Here is a 22,925-nt window from a genome sequence, read left to right as displayed (position 1 = left end):
AAGTCAATATACTTGAACAAAGCATGAATTTTAGTTTGAAATACACTGATATTTCAAATGTATTCATGTCCTCTTCACCATGCCAGAGGACACACAGAATACTAGACAGAGAAACCAATCCTGGGTATGATACCTCTAACAATGCCCTGGAGGCTTATAGGTAAAGAATAGTGCTCTCTGTCTTAAATATTCAGTAGCCAGCTATGCAGCTGGTCTTTGGACTCTTCTTGAAGAGCAAGAGTGTACTGTAAGAACCGCTTTGACCTCAGATGTGATTTTTGAATGTGCCATAGTTAGCTCTAAATGTCATTGGCCAGAGAAAGCAATAGCAGTTTTTAGAACTGTGATGAGAAACTTGTATACATCATTTATGACATTTGGAACACTTAATTCATGGTAACCATTCAGGAATTACCCTTATCAGATCCAGCTTTATTCTAGTCAAAAGATTGTTAATAGCAGAGGCCTAGCGGGCTCTGTATTTACTTTCTGAGGACAATTTTCATTTGTGATGAAGATGCAGCTCATCTAAGAGGCTGCAAATGTGTAATGCTATGCTTTTTGATAATCATCTTCAGCCTCTGGGTACTCACCCATTAGATCCTTAAGTGCCAGCCTACATTCTGCTGGAGGGCCTTCAATTTGTGCAAAGTTCATTCAGGTTTGAAGCATGCTGGTGATGAAGATCTCTTGTGAGGTAATACGCATATGAAATACAGTGATAATCCTAATCTAAAACGTCTTTGAGCTAATGACAATACTTATACCTTTAAGAATGCTTTTGTTTTGTAGGTGTTAGATAATTTCTCTGCTACCTTCTCTGTGCAGAGAGCAGACTCTGCACATCTAGGCTGATTTGGCAACTTTGAGACCCCTCTGCAAGTCTTGACAGTGACCGTGATTTTTGCTTTTAATAAAGGTTACATTTTGAATGATTTCCTGAAGTAATTGTTCAAAAGCAGTCAATAACCTGCAAATTCAGCTGTCTCTTACTTTGAGAACAGACTCCTATTCCTTTGCATTAGTGGTTACTGGGTTAATTTTTGATAATAAATAGTTCTGCAAGAAATTCTTGCTCCGAGTAATAAAAATAATAGCATTTTTTTAAAAAAGTGCTAATAGAAGCCAGTTTGTGTGTCCTACCACTTGCCTGTTGGAACTAAGAAAGAAATCCCAAATTTCTGATTATGCATTTGTTTACACTAACATGTTATTGCTTGATCAGTCCTCCACGTTATTCCTCCTTCTTCCTGAACAACACTCCCATCTGTCTACAGAGAAAGCCCAAACTGGCGAGGCTGATAATTTGTTGTTTTAGAAATTAGGATTTGAAAGACAAAATAATAATAATAATAATAATAATAATAATAATGCTTCTCTTCTGTTGCTTGTGCTCCCAGAGTGCAGTGATTCAAGGGGTTGTTAACTGTGCATGCAATGCTAACTAGGTACTCCAGCTGCTACAGCCTGCTGGAGCTTTTGGAATTTTGAGTGGATGAGTGTCCAGCCTGCTGGAGGATGAGAGGCATTCTCCTTTCCATGTGCTAGATACGATACAGCCTTCAAAAATGAATGGTGTTAATCCACCAATGGTTATAATTCTAGGTATGTGAGGGTATGGCATGTGTGAAGTTCCTGTCAGAGACACTGAAGCATCTTCCTCCTGTACAAGATTCCTTGCTCTGTATGACTTCAAATCTCTGAGAGGCCACAGGGAGGGTGGTTTTCTTTCCTGCATTAAGTTGTTTTTAGATTGGGCCCACCAAAAAAGATGATAAATCAGTGTGAATGTAATTTTACAGAACAGGATTAAAAGAAGAATGGGAATATGAGAGTATTGCTTGAAAAATAGAAATTAAGGGTTATGTTTGATTTTAGATGCCTTGTGCAAATGTTTTCAGATTAACCACATCCTTTTAGATGCATTAGGCTGACAGTGCTGGGAAATTAGCCCAGACCTGACTTCTGATAGGTGTCCTGACTGCTGGGCTACAACTCGCGTGACAGATTGCATCCAGCACAGTAGGCTGCAGAAAGGAGTTAATGGAAAATAGAATGCTTTGATGTTCAGTTCTGGTGGGCTGGTCCTCCTGTCTAAAGGCTAAACACCTATTGTCCTCAGTAGGAGTTTTCTTTATGAAAAGCTTTCACAAAATCTGTCAATTCCAATTTTGTTTTCAGAGGCTGTGGTTTGTTCTATTCCTACATTGCCAGCAATGTTTGCAAGAGTAATTTTTAATTTTTGAGCCTCTAACTTCAGATGCCACAGACAGAACCATATTTCTCAGAAATTGCTGAGCATCTGTCCTCTTTTGCTAAAGCAGATGTCTCAAAAGTATTTCCATTAGAGCATCATAAACGAAGGCACCTAAACACTCTGACTCCTTTCCTGAGAAATGGGGCTAAGCACTGCCGAGATGCACCTTAGAAAACAGGCTCAGCTAGAATTAAAATGGGGGGTAGGGTGAGGAGAGTGAGAGCTAATACAGTAACAGCCTATGATTAGAAATCTCAACAATGACAGTGAGTTCTGTTTAATTTCTAACTGCTTAAAAGCAGGCCTGGGGAAATGCTCTGCTTAGAAATGTCATGGAAAGCGCAGCTGGTCCATGGGCTTTATCTTGAAAAGCAAAGGATCTTTCCCATTTTGCAGTAACACTGCCATTTACTGGGCCATACCACTAGCAATTTGCAACAATGGGAGGGAAAAAAGCTGCCATTTGACCTAGAATGCAATTTTCAACTAATTAATAAAGTGACCATTAGTGCCCGAGGGGATAATAACAGGAATAAGAACAAATTACTGTGGGGTGCAAAGGAGGCTTGAGCATTGTATTGCAAATTTCTTATGGCACTATTCTTTTTTTTTTTCCCCTCACTAATACTTTTAAAGTGCCCCCACTCAACACTTGCTCCTTGTAGGACCCTTGCAAACCACATAAGAATTAGCCCTTCAAAGATCAATCAGGATCTAATTGTTGTTAACAAAGTGCCACCTGGAGAGAAATGTTACAATATACCTTCATTACAAAGCATTCAATCTCTCTCACACTCACAAGTCCTGGCTACAGTACAGACAAAAAGAAGCGGTTGCTAGCATTAAGATCAGGCACCTGCAATTGGTTGTAAAACACTGCCAGTCCCTGCACAAATATGCTCCTAATATTGCATGAGCCTCGTTAGAACTGCTCTGTTTATGCTTCCTCCAAGCAAATTTTGCTGAGGTCCTTCTAGTAGTGATGCTTTAACTTATCACTGCAGCCCTCATATCGATGGGAACACAAGGCAAAGCAACTACACCATTTGCTGTGATCTCTCATAGGCCTCGGGCACTGTGCTCAGTAAGGATTCTTCTATATTTTATGACCCCTGCCCTCCACGTCCCAAAGGCAATTGCTCAGGAAGTCTTCTATGAGCTGATTCTGGGTGTCCTGTATTCATTTATGATGACTGTAGCTTTATCTGTCCTGCCAGAGATGGTAGCTCTAGGTGTATGGCATATGCTGTAGGCCGTCTGCGTTAGTACTTTGCAGTGATTCCCAGGTGTTTGCCACTGCACATCCCTTTCTGCATGCTTGATTTCCTGGAGAATATTTCCTGCTCTGTTTATGTACAGCAAAGCTATCGGGATAAAGCAGAATGGGAGTCTGGAACCTTTACTGGTCTGTGAGCTCCTGAAAATTCCCAGCGGGCAGTAGAAACTGAAAACTGCTGTCAGCAGACTTAGTTTGCTTGTGCCTTGTTTAGGGTCAGGTAGTCAGATTGACTGAAAACTCTGCATGGAGGTAAACCAGCCTCTCTTTTCAATACCCAAACATTGGTCATTGCTCAGGGCCCCCACACCACACTTGTTCAGCAATGTAGACAGCAGTTTCTGTTTGGATGTTTCTCCTTTAGTCCTCACTCAGATCCAAGTCTCAGTTCCAAGGCATTGCAGTTGTGATATCTGCTGTTGCTAGAGCTGTGGAAGCAGAGCACTGATTCCAGGCAGAACAGTGCTTCCTTTCCCAGTCACCCCAAAAGGCAGGTGCTTCATCAGTGTGGACTGTGTTCCTGCTGTGTGTTTCCACTCCCTGCACTGTCAGCCCCTTCAAGAATACCACTCATCCCCCAGAAGCAGGAAATCAGTCAGGTACTGTGATTGCTGGGTTTTGGGCCATGTTTGTGTCTATGCTGAAGAAGATGAAGGTGTGCGTGGTGAGAGATTCACTGTTACGTAGTGTTTCATTTCATAGAATTCAGAGCAAAAAGATCCAATATTTTATCTGAGCTCAGTAAGGATAATACATGCTGGCAAACAGGCCAAAATTCTGAGACATTAATGCAGTCTTACAGATGAGCTCACTGTCCTGAGTTCTGCATCCAAAAGCTCACTGTTGGTTTCACTCCAAGAAAAAGTGTTTGTTGGAAGGTGTTGACTAAATATCTGCTGCAACAATTGAGCTGACACAACCCACCATTCATGGGAATACATGGGTTGTATCACAGAATCATGGAATAGTTTGGGTTGGAAGGGACCTTTAAGATCACCTGCCACTAGACCAGGTTGCTCAAAGACCCATCCATCCTGGCTTTTAACACTTCCAGGGAGAGGGCATTCATAACCTCTCTGGGTAACCTGTTCCAGTGTCTCACCACCCTCACAGTAAAGAATTTCTTCCTAATATCTAAACTAAATACACCTTCTTCCAGTTTAATGCCATTTAACTGGCTTGTAATTGCCCTTTAGAATCTGTATGGCTGCTCTACAGTTGCAGCGTGAGTGGAGTTAGTATCTAACATACATCTTTTTGTACATAAAACCATTAATAACCTAATTAATCACTTATTTGATCATTTATATAACCACATGTAACTGTTTGGAAGCACTAGATTTGTTCTGGAAAACATTAAAAATGTTAGCCATCTGGAATTTAAAGCACTTCTGTATCCACACCAATGTTAGTATGAGTTCCATGAATAGCATGGTGTCACCCCAGTCCTGGCTGACTAAAGTAATTCTGTGTGGGGAACAAACTGTGTCAATCAAGTGCTTTCTAGGGACAGTCTCAGTTGACTATGCACTGCTTACCTCTTTTTTTGGTTCAAATAGTGCAAATAAAGATGAATGATATTTTTTCTCTGATGCACATTATGCAAAACAAGATCAATCCTCCTGGATCCTAAAAGTCTTAATTTGTTAAATGTCATTCCAAATGTTCTTAGTGGGCAGATACTGGCTGTTTGTACTCACCCTGCAGGTGTTTTGTAAGCAATCTCTGTTACTGCTGCAGCTAAAATACATGCTTTGAATTTTTCATTTTGACTTTGTGTGTCTGCCCAGCCTAAACTACCATATGAGCAGAATGTTGATCACGAAGGAGCTATTCTGCTTTAACTTAGGTGAAGATTGGCCAAAGACCAAACGGTGATGTTTAAAATACAAAGTAATGCGCAGTGAAACTGCACCAGACTAAGAAGTATGTGCAAGCTTCATACATGTGAAGTGGAGAAAAGGAAGAAAAATGACCTAGAACAGGAAGAGAACCATCCCAGACTTGTGGATTGTCTTTTTCATAGGCTATTAGCATAAAACATCTGGCAATCTTATTCCTGAAACTGATGAAAGGCGGTTCAGCTACTCAGTGGTTTTGGATTAACAATGTCCTTAAATGGCTTAACTGGAATTTCAGTGCTTGTCTGTGGAAGTCAGCAATAAGAGGGCCTGGGACACACTGTTACTCCGCAGAAATCTGCAATTTATATCTGATCAACTGTCCACTCATTTGCATACATCTTTTGTTCAAGAGTGCTCATTGAACAGATGCTTTCAGACTTGAGTCTTTCAGACTTGATGAATTTGCCGTAAGAAGATTCTGTCTAACCAACAGGATATGGGGCAGAGTTAGGAAACTGATTAACTCCCCTGCATCTTCCCAGACCTGTCATTTGCTTACTTAATGACCTTGGTTGAGACATACCAATTTCTTGTGCCACCCGTTACTATCTGATGGAGCACAGCCTGCTTTTCTTTAGAAGTCTGTATGGAGTTTAGATCTACTGACACTGTTATGTCTGTAGCAAGTGGCTACTAAATGCCAGTGAAGTATTACCCTTAATAGTTTTGCAATGTTGCGGCCAGATACTGAGGTGTGCGAAGTTAGAAGCCACTTGAAATGTGAGCAATTGGCTGTCTGTGCTACGCTTTGCTAAAAGAGAAATAGGAGATCCTTATGTGAATGGGCTGTAGGACTGTGTAGTATCTGAGTAAAGCTTCAGAGACAAATATGAATTGGTGGGATGGGTTCCAGACTGCAAGTCTTTGAGCAAATTCATGCACACCAAAGAAAGGTACAATGAACAGACATGCAAGTGTTTGCCATCCCCAAAACTGCTTTATACACCCTCAGGACTAAAGACTGGTTTCACTGCAGGGTCTGTTCCTCTGCTTGCTCAAGAGATGGATGTACATCCAAGTCCCAGCGGTGTTAAAGAGAAGTGCCTACTAAACTTTCCCATGTGTTAATGGAAGAAAAATCTTCCAAAGGTATCTAACAAGGTAACAAAAGGTTATTGCTGCATGCTGCGTTTCTTTACTATTTGCCTGTGATACAGCGGTCTGCCAACACCGTTTGGGTAGATCTACTTGAAATCCTGCTGTCTGTCACAAAGAGGTGTTTTGGAGCCATCCAGCATGCTTTCCCGTTATCCTCAGTGCAAGACTACAAATATACAATATGCATGCAATCTCTTTGCATACTGATTCCCTGTTTCCCAGATCAATCTCTCATTGCTTTCCAAGCAGTATAGTCCCCTTTGATTCCTGGTTTTTACTCTCATCAGCAAGGATATATGCTTGAGGGTTGTTTTTTTTTTCTTCAGTGGCACTTAGTTTTTCTGTCTTTTGTAGCAACCATTAAAGTTTATTTTTAGGCAGAGGAAAGTTATACACTTTCTGACAATGTGTCATAAGGGCTTATTTAATCCTGTGGGGCATTTGGGTGCATTTTGCTGGGGGAGGAATGGAAAGAGTAAAAGAAAAAGCTGCAGAAATCTGTGGAACTGGAGATCCAGAGTCCTAGAAGGTGGCAATCTGTTAATTAGTGTTCTTGGGAAAACCTGCCTGTGATGAAAATAAAGCCGGTCTTTAAAACCCACTGCATTTTCATTTTCTGCCCCTGAATGTTGTTAACAATGTTGCACTCTGGTTAAGTAAAAATCTAAAACTGCACTGAAGTGTTAGTAATCGGTTCCTGAGCAGATTCCCTAATGCTATTCACTTTTCCCTGCTAATCTTCCTGTGTGAGTTATAACAATGCAGCACCAAATGAGAAGGAAATGTCAGGTTATGTTTCAGGGCCAGCCTCCTGCCCACCCTCCATCTGTGCTGATGTCAGTGCTTATTGGAACATATGCTGCCTGTTGCTCACTGACCATCTGTTAGCTGAGCTGATGAAGTGTTCCCGTTGCTGGGACAACCCAGCCCTTGATTGCCAGTGGCACCACAAACATTTTCTGCTTGGGTTTCACTTTTATCTGTGCTCTGGAATGGCAGCCCCGGGTGGGCACGGGTTACCGTGTCCCTGCCATGTCCTTACACTGGCTGCTTTCCACAGGATTCAAGTTGCACGTTTTGGGGTGAATGTGGAAGGTTGGAGCGGAACCTATGTGCACGTGGTGGCTGTGATCAACTGTTGCCATCGCAAGCTCAGATCTAAGGGCAGGAGCTGGTTTGCTGGCAGGAAGGTGTGTGTGGGAACGGCCTGTGTGCCGTGACTGGCACAGCACAACACAGAAGTGCTGTAAAAGTCTGATGCTTGCAGGGCTGCAGACCTGTTTTTGGGTCTGAGCAAAAGCAACTTTTCCCTTCATCCAGAGTCAGTTGCTCTGTAATTATTGTGTTCTGTATTTGTGTCTGACAGCCACAAGTCTGACAGGCATATAGCTGGATCCAAATGTAATCATCTCTTTACAACCTTAGCTTTGGTTTGTAGGGCCAGAGCGATGATAAGCCATAGCAGCAATGATAAAACTGCCCGCATGCAGCCTTTTTGCAGCTCTGTCTGGAGAGCTTTCCCCCCTCTTAAAAATGTCTGCAAGCGTTAATCAATCCTCATGACAAGCCTATGGGGCTGGCAGGTGGTATTCCCATGTTAGAGAGAGAGAAGCAAAATGTGAGAGCTGGCATGAGAATCGAGGCATGCCCACCTCCCAGCCTTCGCCTGCTGAGATCACTAGACCATATTGCCCTTCACTGCACACCAAGGGCCCCCACTCAGCCACGGTGCCAACAGGAGCTGCATACCAGAAACGAGGGCCAGGCAGGCTGTCCCCTTTAGTTCTCTCCATGTTTAATGTGAGGGGGAAAAGAGCAGTGTCCGATAAATGAACTTTGTTGGGAAGGCTGCTGTGATAGTTAGACTCAGCACTGTGGTAGCAGGATAAAAAGTGATGGCTGGTAGGTGTTAAACACTGCGAGGTGGTGAAATGCCTTGGCCTCTCATTTTCTGTCAGTATTCCTTGGCATTTCTCCCTGTTGACCCTGCAGTTTTGGTCCCTGGAGCACATTGGGCACTTCCATGATCTCTTAGCCCCAGCGTCAAAGATTCTCCCATCTATTCCTCTCCCTCCACCCAGCCTTGCCACTTTTCTGTTTTACTGAAACCTTTTTACTTTGTGTAGTCCCTACATAGAAAAAGTAAAATTTTTAGCCTCTCCTTCAGCCTGTCCTTTCTGTTTTCTCCCAGTGTTCCTGTCAGTTGCTCACTCTGGTTGGCCATTCCACTCCTTCCTCTCGCTTCTTCTGGTTCTGAAATCCTCTTCCTAGCACAGAAATCCTCTTCCCATTTTGTTAACTCATCCTGTCAGATCCTTTTCATAAGAGTGAGCTGTAGGCTCTTGTAAGAGTTGTAAGAAAAAGGGCTATTTCTTTTTTACCCTACACATCAATTATTGCTCTAATTAAATGACTGAACAGTATAATAATGTTGTGTGCTCAGAGAATACGTGGCACGTGTGGTAGAGCTGGATGTGATACACACTGACATAATCCGAGGTGTTAATAATAATAATGTACAACTTCAGCATATGTTGCTATTTCAGGATGTTCTGGCACAATGGGTTGGTTTTATTCACCCTGGGGCCGAGCAATGAACAAATTGCCACAAGGCCAGCAAGGGTGGGGATTCGCATTGCCTCATTGTGGTAAGTGCCTGTGCTGGTTTGTATTCTGTGGTGAATGTGAGGTGCTGTGCTTTTGTCAAGCAGCAAGCTGAGTCTTTTGCCTTGTGTTTACTGTGGTTATGGTAAAGGCATTTATCTTCAGTTCATCACAATTACCACAGTGGAGCCCGGGCACTCTAGATTTATACCTTCTCTTGTAGTGACTCGTTTGATGCCAGCCTGCTTTTAAATCTGCTTTGGTGTCCCTTTGCATTGCCAGAATGGTATAATTGTGCCAGAAAATAGATGAAAATGGGGCCAACTTTTGATCTCTTCCAAGAATTTCATTAAGCTCGGGGGTTTGCTGATTTTACAGGCCTGGGCTGCTACACATCTTGAATCAAAACAACACAGAATTTAACACTTTGCTCTAAGAATTGACAACACGGATTTCCCTTGATCAAGGAACATGAGGGAAAACTGATAGTATGAGTCACCATCTGCCCAGCCTCCAGCAGCATTTCTACACAGGACAGGATTGCACATTTTCTGCAATTTTTTTACTGAGATTAAGCAGCTATATTAATTTCTACATGTGGCTACGTACTTAGATTGCCATGTGGATTTAATGGGGTGACTTTTGAACAGCAAGAGTGTTCAAGTAAATAATTTTAATTTGGTACAAAATAAGGAGACAGAGACGTGTCTTTTACCAGCAATTTGTAATATCTGAGCGTTTCTAGGAAAGGGCAGTGGCTAAGGGTCATGCTGGAGTTCCAGATAGGGATAGGATATTCTTGCTGTTTTACATCTATAGGATTGTAACAGCTACTGGCTACTGTCTTCATCTTAACTGGTAGCAGAGGTCTTTGGTGCTGTGGCCTGTCCCCAGCTCTGGAAGGTAAACTTTAGTTGGTGTTGTACTGTGATTAATAAACAGTACGTCCTTGATTGCACTGCTGTGCTCTCAGTGCAAAGTGAGGCTGTTGTGTGCACTTTTGTGAAAAGACCCCATCGTACCTGTGGTGGAGGCAGCCTGCCGTTAATGTCGGTTGTGGGAGGATTAGCTCTGTGCTGCCCAAGCCCTGCAGATCGCTCTTCACACAAATTAATTAAAAGATGCCGTAGGTAGGTGTCCAGCAGGCACAGAAGGAACCCAGCTCTGTTACTAGTCCACAGTCCCCAATTTTCCAGCTGTCGCTATGTAATATGGTCTCCCCCTCACGTAATTCCTTCCTATAGTCCAATAGAAGTCTTTCAAAGACAAAAAAAAAAAGAAAGAAAGAAAGAAAGAGGAACAACAAGCAAGTAATCCTGTCATACGATCTGCCCCAGTAGTTTGGGGCCTGTTTCTCTTTCAGGGGCTGTGAGCATGCTTTGAGGTGCACAATAGAGATGCTTTCTCCATTGACTGAGGGGCTCAATGAGCCAAGCTCGGCAGCAGCCCCGGTAACAGCAGCAGCAGCAGCAGTGGTGCAGCACAGTAATGGGCCCAACTGTTAACTGATTTAACACTCTGCCAGCTGCAGTCCCTGAGCACAGAGAGGAGCAGCGGGCCTTTGAATATTACCTTTCAGCCAATTAGACATATGTCACTTTCAGAGAATGTTTCTTGCCTGCTCCTGTTGAGGGGAGGCTGTGCTGGAGAGGAGAGGGAAATGGCATTACCTGCTTTTATCCCAAATGTGAGGTCCCTCCTTTGGGTAGGAATTGGTTGTTGTTTCTGGTATTATCAGCACTGTATGCTAGTGCCTGCAGAGGGCTGTGAGAGAAAAAAATGATTCTCAGAACTCCAGAAGTTTTTCAGAGTCTTGTAGGCTGCCTATGGAAATGGTAGGAGCTTTTATATAGAGGTGGGTTTGAATCATTGTATTGAAGTGAGACCTCTCTGCACCTGAACACTGTGGAGGTTAAAATCAGCATCTGAATTGGCTTGAGTTTGTTTTGCACGTAAAACCTCCTGAGACTTTGGCTTCAGCCAAAGCAGGTATCAGAGGACTGACAGCAGCTCAGAATGTTCAATTTTGCCCCAACAAACAATTAAAAAAAAAAAAAATACAAGTCAGATTGCAACCAGTGAGTGAGTGGCAGATCTGGGAGAGTGCTGCAGGATGCTTCATTTCTCCAAAAGTTGTCACCAGCTGTACCACTACAGCAGCAAACAGGGCTCCGGGGTACCACCACAGCTGCTCCAATGCCATCCTTTAGGTGAGCAAGTAGGCATCCACAGAAAATGAATATTAGGGGTATTTATTCTCAGAATCAATGAAAAAAGCAGAAACATGTATGTTTGTTGTAGAATAGATGTGCCACTTTTATTCACAGATTATTTGTATTTCTATGAGGTTGAAATTCTCAATTTTAGTTATGTCAGTTTTTGTGTTAAAGTACAAAAGAATGCAATATTAGCATGTGTATTAAATTGTGCTGAAATAAAGCAAATTATGGAGAAAAAAAATACTTTGTGGCATGTGTTTAAAATATTTTATTAGCAAAAGACAATGCAAGTGAATTGAAGCTAAGAAGTTCATCTGAAATGAACCATTTGCAAAGGGTAAAATAAATATTTGAGGTTTTTTCTCATAGACTTGTCAAAATCGAAACTTTCTGAGAAAGGAGGCTGATTTATTTTACAATCTTGGCCTAAAGTTTTCAAGATGGCACTTGTTGCTGTGATGCTGTTGGTGAGCAGAAATAAGTAATCTAGAGCTATGCGGAGGCAGCTTGCTTTTCCCACTGGAGGCAGAGATCTGCACAGGTTTTGGACACTGTCAGACCTGCACAACAAACTGTGTGTGTTGTACAGGTAAAGAAGCAAATGGGGAGCAGCTCTTCTGTAACATGAGAGGAGCGCTGAAGTTAGGTTAATACGGGTGAAAAACTCTCTGAATAAGTGTGATCTTGTTTTACTCGGTTTGGGCTTTCCTAAGTTGAGCCTGAGGTTTTTTCCTCAGTTCCTTCGAACACTCTCCCAGTAGGATGTGGTCTGGTTCAGACTTTTGGTGTTTGGTAATCATGAATTACTGCTTGTCAAAGGCAATGAGGCGAGGCATATTTTGGGGTGAGGTATCATGTTGTGTCTAAATGTGCAGGAGAAGGCTTTGGGTATTGAGCCCTCTTGATGTCTAGTCACATCTGAAGAAATTCTTGAGTTTAGTTTTTGAAAGAGAATTTTCTCCTTTCCCCAAAAAAAACCAAAACCAACCCTCTTCTGCAGTGTTTAGACCAGCTTCAGGCAGTGACAACGGGGTTATGGAATGGTAATACATAAACTGAAATGAGTTGCTATTTGGAATATCCCAGAGTTGTAATCAGACAAACGTTTTAAGCTGGCATAAGTTGTCAGTGTTGATAAAAGAAGTCATTCCATACTTCCTCTGCTTCTGGCTGCTTGTTCTCACTCTTGTTCTATTTCACTGTACTTTCCCTTCTGCAACCTAATGCTGAACTGGAAGCAATTCAGCTGGAAATAAACTTTGCAGATTATATCAGAGGTTGTGAGGGGGAGGGGTGCGCTGGCAGGGTGTATCTGCACCCGCTTTCTCCAGACTAGTTCACTACATTACTACACAAACCCTTGTGTCACTAGACAGCATATGGTACCACAAGGATGGAATCGAACAGTGAGAGCAGGGAGAGAACAGAACTTTTTTTTCAGTGCTAGCACTAGCTTGTCATCACCAATGAAACCTGTTTTCCCATTTAGGGAAAGCTGGCGAAAAAGAACAATTTACCCACTTGTAATAGCTGTTTCATCTACCAAAAGAAACTCATTGAGGAAACCTTAGGAAGAACAGATGGGTGTCCAGCCAGCAGCCACTGAGCCATGGTCAGATAGATGTTCTGTTGCTAGAGCTCCTTGCAGGTGTTAGTACCTGTAGACTTTGCTTGGACGTGACAGTTTTCTCAGTGAGATACTTCAGTGATGCTAAGCATGTTTCTGTGTATAATCCTCACTTTATTTGATTACATAGAGAGATTACACAAGTGGAGAACTGCTAAGTTTAAATATACCACCAATAAAAAACACAGTATTTTCCTCCTGTGGAAATGTGTTGGATATTTATTTCACAGGACTTGTATAGTACTGCACTGCTTGCAGATGGCATTTTAGATAGTGATTATTTTCTTTTTCATATTTCTCTGACATATCTTCGGTGTAGAGATCCTGCAAACTCTGTTGCCAGTCACTTAGTTGGTATGGCTTGGAACTTACATATCTTTGTGCATTTGAATCCATTACTAATGCATAAGCATTCATCAGTTTGGCAGGCATGGACATTACACATCTGTAATTCATAAGCTTCAAGACCGTTTTGGGTGATGATGACTCCAATGAATGTCCAAATTCCCTTTGGCATCCGTCGTCTAGCCATAACTTGTTGGATCCAGCAGAGTGAGTTCACATTGCAGGAATCATCTCCAAATTCTGGCTTAATAGTTTGCATGCAGTTCATGCTGGAATAAGCAATCTTTGCATGAGGGAAGCTGGCTGGAGTCAATTTCATCCCCTTTAGCCGAGAAAAGTTGATAATGGCATCAGTTGTTGCACTTTTAGGGACAAACAGATGGCATGTGAGTTCTTGTAATTTCTGAAAGAAGCCTGATGAAATCTCCCAGTGTCGTCCAAACATTGGAAAGTTATACTGATAATGCCATTTTCTTTGCATGAGTTCTAGGGCTCTCAATTTTCCTTTGTCTGAAAAAAGACATGTGGCCCAATCAGTACCCTGTATGCAACAGTCTCAGGAGGGCATGTTATTATATTACTGTCAGTGAATAATGTTTTGTGTTTGGTTTCCAACTTTCTCGTGCCTTAGCCAAGATCAGTATTACTGCTGGATTTCACCCATCAGTTCAGCATGCAATATAACACACGTCTTCCTTCTCTTATGGTACTTCGAGTTCTCTTTTCTTGTGGTGGTATGTGGTTAGATAATAAGCGAAGATCACAGTTCAACATAGAACTCCATAATATACTTTGTTTTTGTGATTTACACACTTGTATACCTTTTTTTTTTCATATGTGATAAGGTTTAACTTGCTGATGGGATGAGAGAAAAAAAAATCTGTTACTTGGACTTTGTGGCCTGCATTTGTGCCCTTGAAATGAATTCTGGGAGTGGATCCTCTTGGATTTCTCACCACCTTTTGTTGTTTTTGTCTGGTGAATGCTTTAACTTTATGGCTTTCTACACCTTCGTATAGTTCAAATGAGCAGAGATGCCTTGTTAACACCACTCAGCCTTTGGACGAGTCTTTGTTAATAACACAGACAGATGGGATAGTGGTGGTTTCAGGGGGGCTTTGGTGTACCATTTTTCCCCCATCTGACTAAATAAACTAAGTCTTAGTCAAAGAGGTTTATCCGTTGCTCTGTTCTTGCTGATGGGCTTAAGTCTTCCTTCTATCCTGTTAGCATTGTATGAAGAAACCATGTGCATTTGACTTAATTCAGTTCTGAGAGCTGAAAAGGCCACAGCTCACTCTCCCTGCATACTTTGATGTCTGCTGTCCTCTGTAAAACTGCTCTGCACAGCACCACTTGGATACCTATTGATTTTTACTTGGTTGCTTTCAGCTCAGTGTTCAGCACTAAATTATGTTTGGCAAGCATATCCATCAACAAGTTGTCTGGATATGTGAGCCCTTCTTCTTTGTCTCCCTGGCTGATAAATACCTACTATCTCCTTCAAACATGGTCTTTCAGGTTCCAAACAATTTTTTTCTCCTTTGAAACATTATTTATTGTTTTACATTTTTCCCCTTCATACAGAAAAAAAATTAGAGATAAAAATTGCTGTTGGTCCCAGATTAAAAAAATATATACTTTATGATAAAAGCAAAGATCACTTGTTATACAGAAAGCTTTTCTCTGCTAATAATTTATTTTTCTTGTTTTCCTCTGATGGAAAACACCTCCAACTCCTTGGATTCTGTTTCTTTGTTTTCCCAGAGCTTTCTCTCTTCTTGGCTGTTGTTGCTTTATTCCTTTGACCCACTGATGTTCCCCCTTTTTTTTTTTTTGCCACAGTTATTCATATTTCTCACAGTACCAAATCTGTGAAGCTACATTTTTGTTTGGCAGCATCCTGAAACAGAATCTAGTTGCAAGTCTAAGCAGCATTCAGAAGAGCATTTGCAAGCACATGCTCGGATACAGCTTTAGGTTAGATCCTGGTCTTCTGAAGTTGTTTAAAGTGTGTGTTCACTGACATGACACTAATATTTCAAACTGGCAGTAAAAGATGCATGTATTGGAAGCATCAGCAAAGCTCACTATCATGCAAACAGAATGAGTGCATGTAAAGAAAAAACAATACTTCAGTTTTCATTTGGTGACCTTTCTGGAAAAGCTGATCATTTGACATTTGTAATTTGCCTTCAGACTGCTAAACCATACAGATACGTTCTCTTATAACAGCCAAGCACGGAGATAATACAAACTTTGCTAATTCATATAAATAAATACAACTCAACATTTTCCCTTTAAAATGATGACTCATTACTCTGAGTCTTTGATTAAGAGGGAAAGTGTTGTACCTCCACTTTATGAGCAACCCATCAGCAATAGGAGGGTGACAGATGTGCTATCACAGCTTATTCTCAACCAAGTAGACGGTGTGAAATTTTAGTGAAAGGGCAGAATTCACCAATTCTAAGATACAACAGCAAAAATGGGTTCTTTTCAGAACAGATTGCTTTCATGCAGTTCTTTGTGTTACTTGACTCCCATAAATTCCTGATATTACCAATATTTCCCTGGCTTTCCTTCAGTACCAGAAGAATAAATCTCTTTTTACTGGATTTTCGTATATATAACCTTGCAAACTCAAACCTTTCAGTTCGTTCTCCAGTCTCTCTGTAATAAGAAATGACTAGAGGGGTCTGGACCAGAAAATTGTTGAAATGGATATGTAGCTGAGAAGTATTTCATCCTTAGCAAAACAACGTACTTGGCTAAATTTCATGTTGTTGCAAATACCCATATCAGGCCTGGCCAGCAGTGTTTGGTTGTGCAAAAAATTAAATAAAAGATTATCTTTAGAAAACAATTTCTCAGGCAGAACAGTGTTAGCACAGATCTCCCAGTTATGTTTCTTTGATTACTTGCATAAAATATCAGTGGAAAGGAGCAGACAAACTTACAATTAGTAACAGACTACCTTGTCTGATGAATAAGGCAAATGGACTGTCTGTGTAATACTTTGTACTGCTTTGATTTAAACGTTTGAAAATAGCCCATAATAACTAAGACAGGTGAACCTGAGAATTGGCCACATAAGAAAATTTGTTAAAAAGTCAACAAAATATATTCCATGGCAGGAGTGAAGGAACTGAAGGAACTGCAGAACTTCTGCTTTGTGCTTGTATTCTCTGATGTTTAATTAAAAATTGCCTTTAGCTGAGAGTTCTTCCGTAACTGAGACATTCATTATGTCTCCTATATGGATTCCTTGCACCTAATAAGGTTTGGCTTCTGCCAATGCCTTTTCTTCAATAACAGCATAAACAGAACCATCTTTCTCAACCCAGCTGCTTACAGGAATGTAACCCCAGAGTGTAATTTTGACGTCTTAGTGACTGCTGCTCTGATTCCTTGATACCTCAGGCACTTTCTTAAATCCTTCTTTGCGCATTTGGGAATCTAATGTTAATGTCACTTTTTCTCCTTGTCTCCTTTGAAAACGTAGTGAGATACATCGAGTTCCTGCATCCATTCCCAGTAAGTAAAACTTACTGTGGAGGATGACAAGCTGTTACAAAAATGGACGTAGCTCTTCAGTGGTGAGTTCTGGTCCTATTTAAAACACACACTATGTGCCTGAAACCAGTGGTTATTCTTGCCTTTTTTTTCTTTTTTCCTACCTTGGAAGACTCGAGAGTCAAATGCAGACACCATGTCTGTCTTTGAGAAGAGCAATAACAGTAGTAAGCCAAGGAAACTACTCAGTCTATGCTAAGTTGAGCTGGGGAAAATAGGAGGGATTTCTTCCTGTAATAGAGACACTTGAAGCTACCTCCAGATTCTTTGGAACTGCTGTCAACTTGAGAATGTAGCTGGCATGCAAACCAAAAGGCACAAAGCCCAAGCAGGAGGAAGAGAGAAAACAAGACGTTTAGGAATATCCCAGAAGAGATTAGGTGAAGATCCCTCTACAGGAACTCTTGACACAGCAGACACAAACGTAAGAGCGTCCTGAGTTAGACTTGTCAGAAAGCAGAGCTAACAATAGCTGCTGGGCCAATCAGCCTGAGCCATGCTCCCAGCACCGTCTATCAGAAGTTATCATCAGGGACAACAAAAGTGATAGAAAGGGACAGTCACAAACAGCCACTGCCCTGCAAACTCAAAGAGTGATGTGAGCAGCAGGTATTGCTTTTGGAGGGCTGTGATAGCCCACATCCAGAACATGCAATAAACACTATTTAAGATCTTATCTGCCATGGGAAAATACAAGTGTAGCACCTGAAAAAAATTTTATGTGGTGCTTACAAATGAGGAAATTAATGTACAATTATTTGTCTGTGGAGAAGTCCTATGGCAGCAGGGAACTGCTTGTAAAAGTGTTTCAACCTGAGCTTGTAAGAAGATGCAAGAAAGTTGTTTGGAGACGTATCTTTAGGAAAAACTTTTAATCTCAGCTCATGAGCATACTCTGTGTTGGTACCTGAGCTGTGTGTTCAGCTGGGAGGATCTGTACAGGAAGGCTAAGGCAGAGTTCCTGCAGGAAATTAATGCCATTGCATTCAACTTCATCTATTCCATAGAGTGCTGTGCGTCACTTCTCCTGGGTACACCATGATTTACCATTCAGGAACACCCACATCTTGTCATGAATTCAATCAGTTTCTGGTTTTCTACCCTTCCCTTCATCTGAGTGTGAGAATTTTCACTTGCAAAGATTTTCAGAATAAGCCTTCTCATCCAGGAGAAGCAGAAGAAAGTTGCCTCCCTTAATGAGCACGAACTTAAAAAGTAGAAAACTTCCTGCTTTTCTGCCCTCCAAAATACAGTTTGGGTCCATCTTGGGTGCTGTTTGATGTGTCTGAACTCCTTCACATAAACTGCAAAACCAGGGTTCTGACTGTTTCTTGTCCTGAAGCACCTCCTGGAAGTTGTTTCACAGTTGTCAGGTACCAACTCGTGCACTGCGGCTGAATTGCACCTCAAAGTAACAGGACATTGCTTCTCTGTCTTCCTCATTTTGGTTTAATTTCTCCTCTTCATGCTTTGTCCTAAACTGCTGGGGAGTGCTGTTGGGCTCACTGGTTTACTTTTGCCACTCCAGCCACGGGCAGCGTTATTCCAGTTAGCATGTTTGTTCCTCACAGTGTTACCTAAGTGTTGAAGGGCCGAGTCCTGCAGTCCTTACTCCTGCTGGCGCTTCCCTTAATTTCAGTGCAGGTATTGTGTGGAGAAGGTTTAAGTAAAGACTCTAGAATGGCTCCAATCCTATGTCTAAATTTAAGCAGACCTTGGTGCCAGTGTGGAATTTCATTCCCTCTCTGCAGCCCCGCAAAGCAAGAAATGCTTCTCTGGAAGGAGCCAGGTGCAGGAGGGGGGCTGCATCTGTATGGCCCCTGATCAAGCAGTGCTGTGGGATTCACAGAGTTCAAGTAGTCTGTATGCTGGTATCACCATTGCCAAAAGACCTATTTATTTTAATGACCACTAAGTTGGATTGGAAAAAAAAAAAAAAAAAACAACTTTCAGAAGTTTCCATAGGAGAGCAAAAAAGGTCCTGGAAACGGGAACTTCTGAGAGAACTCCACGTGTCAAGCTGTAAAGTCTTCATATGCTATAAAAAGGCTCTTTAACACTTGAGCCCTCATCCTTTATTCAGCTATCTGCTAAGTGCTGCTGCAAACGCAGCACGTGCTGGAAGCAGGAGCCTCTTAACGGGGGCTTTTTGGGGGCTGTTTAATAAACATACACTGGATACAAATTTAGCCAATAAAAGGTTCATGTAGTATGTATGTATGTATAATACACACACAAAAGGGCTATTCAAAATGCATAGCAACCACTCGGCAGGGTTTAATTTTCCTTAACAGTTTTCCATTTTCCTTTAAATTTGGGATGGGAGTGGGGGGTAGCAATCAGAACCCTTGGCATAAATGGGATAATAATAAGGAAGTTCCCGGTATTGTTGGTGGTACAGTACTTAACAAAGCATGCAGCTGAATGCAGATAAAAGAAAGTTTCTGATTAAAACAGACCGTACAAATGAAAAATTTTTTAAGTTATTGGAAATTTCTTTTTGTTGCTAATCGCTGTCGTATGTTAATAGCACGAGAAATGGAAAAAGAGCCAAGGTTTCTGTAGCATGTTTTAGTAATCTGGCTAACAACTTTTTAAAAATGTATTTTATAAACAATTAGCATTCTGTAGGATTGCACACATAAATTATGTCAGCCAAGCAATGCAGCAGGTTACATCACTGCCTTCTGTGACATTTATGAAGCCAGCATCTGCTGTGCATGATGAGCTGGCTTGTTCCAAAGCCTATCTAAGGGTCTTACAGCTGGCTTTCCAAATATATGCCCTTCCATCCCCTTAAAGTGACACACACACACACACTGAGATTGTGGGCAGGTTTAGATGTTCACCCTTGGCTTTCCCACTTAGCAGCGTCCATCTGAATGGCAGTTTTGTTGTGTGCTGGCAGCACAGCACTGAGTGTGAAGCAGATGTTTGCACTATGGCAGCACCTGGATGGCCAGGCTGAGCCTGCCATCCCATTTCCACACATGTGAAGAAGCAGATATCGCTAATAGTGCAATAGCTGGGAATGCTGAGTGCTGTAAGAGTTAGTCACGCTTACTGCCTTGAAAAGCAGAGGCAATTGTGCTGTGGTGTTGTTTTTTTTTTCCCCCCTCTTTTTTTATTTTAACATTTGACAGTAATGGTACAGATAACACTTCTGATTGTTTGTTTCAAAGGAAGTAGTCTTTCTAACTCTCACTGAAATCTGGAGGTTTCAAGTATTTTATAGGCTGGGCCCTTCTGCCTTTTTAGGCACTGAAATTATTAATCTCACCTTTAAACTGAGCAGTGGGAAAGGCCAGAGATGTGCCTGTAGGGTTCTGTGGTGCAGGGAAAACTTAGGATTTAGGCACAAGAGAAAGCAGGAGAGCTGATAAAATAGCACCACTCCTGAGGGCTGCAGTTGGTCTGCCAGGTTTTGTTTTGTTTTTGCTCTTTGCATTGAAGAGCACAATCACCTGTGATATTTTAGTGAAATAGGAGAGAGATCTTCCATTCATTCCTTTATCTGCCTCTGCTACAGAAATCTTCAGCTGCCTCTTCCTCTTTCTTATCAAGACTGACAGAACAATCTTGTGATATAGGGGTGGAGATGCATATGCATACATGCATATATGTATGTATATGCACATAAAGTGTTCCATCCCTACGTCCTTAAATCAAAGCCCAAAAGCCGTGCAGTGCACTAAATAATCTTGCAGTTCTGATAAACATACAACGCAGACAACCAGCGCTCCTTCCCCACAGAGCTTTCTGTGCTCCTCCCTTTATCTGTTTTTCAGAAGCAAGCAGAAGTGAAATCCATTTTACAAAGTGCCATTCTGGTTCTCCCAGCTGACTGAAGGGATCAGCTTCAGATTCCCCTGCAAAACCCACCAGCAAAACACAAAGCTGTTACTGAGCCCTTTTTTTTCTCAGATACCTTTCCGTGGGGCCGCAGATTCTGCTTGCAGAAAGCCGATCATTTCATCAAAGCCCCAGACTCCGTAGAACACGGGCTGTGCCATCACAGGGCTGCTTTTCAAGGAGGCATCTGTGCTTAGCATATGGCAACTATTTATTATAGCTGTTGCATTGAGAAACAACAATTCCCATGATAATTGTTTCTCGTATATCAAGATGCTTCAATCTCTGTTTCCCACAACATTCTGCTTGTCTGGTATGTGTGTGCCAATGTCACCACAGTCCTCGCAGACAGTTGTCTACGTTTTGTCATTACTGAGGGTAAACAGACATGACTTGAGTGGGAAGGAGAGCGGGGGAAGTGGACTGACAATTTAGTCTGGCTTCAGTACTGCTCTGTGAAAGAAGCACTGAATGATTTGTGGGCAATATTTACAAACCTCCCCTCCCTCGGTCCATCCATCCCTTTTCTTCAAGCCCACATTGTTTAAGAGCATTAATGCTTATGTTTTTTGCTAGAATGCAGTACAGACGAGGCTTGAATTTGCAAAGGGATGGGGGAGCTTTTCAGTCCCATAATCAAGCAGTGCCTTGCTCATTATTCCAAAAGAAGCAATCACACGCTCCCTTGAAAATATGTGACACGTATTGTACATTTAATCACACATGCAGGAATACACTAGAAGTGTGCAAAATATACACTTTCTCCCACTGTGTATGGAATTGGATGCATATCTTTTACTTGCTGGATGACAAAATCACTAGACACATAAGTTAATAGAAATTAAAAAAAAACACTGTCTTCTTACCAACAAAAGCTCATTTTTGCTGCTGATCTGGCTGTAGTGTTCCCTTTTGGATTCCGAGTTTTGGAAAATGTCACAGGGACCAGTTTTAATAATGGACTATTGCAGCAATTTAGCATCTAGGCAATCTAGCTAGATTTATCTATAAACTATTTAATCTAATCTCTAATAGTGTCAAATAGATCATAGATGCAAAGTGGTTCCAGTGAGGAAAATAAAGAATAACCTAGCACAGTTTTCAAACATTTTAGGTAAGAAATTTGCTAACTGCTCTTTTAGTGGCAAAAGAGATCCTCTCATATAAGCGATAAGGTGTTTTATTCAACTGAAATGTGCAAAGAAAAAAGTCAAAGTGAGAGAAATACAGATCACCAGTTCCTGCTGCATACAGAAGGAAGCATCTTCCTCTTCTGTGATGAAGCTTAGCCACTCTGCTGCTCAGCAGGCCCAGGGGAGATGTTACTGCTCTCTGCAAATGCCTGAAAGGGGGTTGTGGTGAGGTGGGGATCGGCCTATTCTCCTGTTAACTAGCAATAGGACTAGAGGGAATGGCCTCGAGTTGCACTAGGGCAAGTTCAGCTTGGATGTTAGGAAACATTTCTTCTCTAAAGAGTGATCACATGCTGGAACAGGCTGCCCAGGGAGGTGGAGCCAGTGTCACTGGAGGTGTTCAAGAAATGTTTAGATGCTGAACATGTGTTTAGTGGGGAAATATTGGTGTTAGGTTGATGACTGGACTGCATGATCTTGGAGGTCTTTTCCAACCTTGGTGGTTCTGTTCTATGATTCTGCTTGTTTGCGTGAAGCACTGCAACTCCGTAGATTTTCAGCATCAGTGTTTTGTACCATGCGAAGTGGGATTTGGAACCATTTGATTATGTTCTCTTTTTCAACTTTTTTTAAATTTTTGTTTTTATTTTTATTTTTATTTTTATTTTTTTAGGGGTAGAGCAGGGGTATGATTCATGTTAATGGAAGCAAATTTTGACCTGGAAATGGCTGAGCAAATCCAACTTATGAGAGTTCTGTGCACTGGATAAACATTGCACTCATCTTCTCAGCTATCCAGAGCCACTCCTGAAAGTCATAAGCATTAAAAATCAGCAGGATCTAAGCTTGATGAAGCAATCAAACACAAGGGAGGAAGAGTGTTGGCTCTTACCATATTTCATTCTGGGTCATGCACCTGCAGAACTTGGACATAACCATTATTTGATCTCAGCTCATTGAGACTGTCCGAACACAGGGAGGAGAGGCTATTAATTTCTGATAAATTAGGTTCTGCTCAAAACGCAGCACTGCTC

This window comes from Meleagris gallopavo, chromosome 2 (genome assembly GCF_000146605.3).
Source record: "Meleagris gallopavo isolate NT-WF06-2002-E0010 breed Aviagen turkey brand Nicholas breeding stock chromosome 2, Turkey_5.1, whole genome shotgun sequence".
Classification (NCBI taxonomy): Eukaryota; Metazoa; Chordata; class Aves; order Galliformes; family Phasianidae; genus Meleagris; species Meleagris gallopavo.
This window is presented reverse-complemented; position numbering follows the sequence as displayed.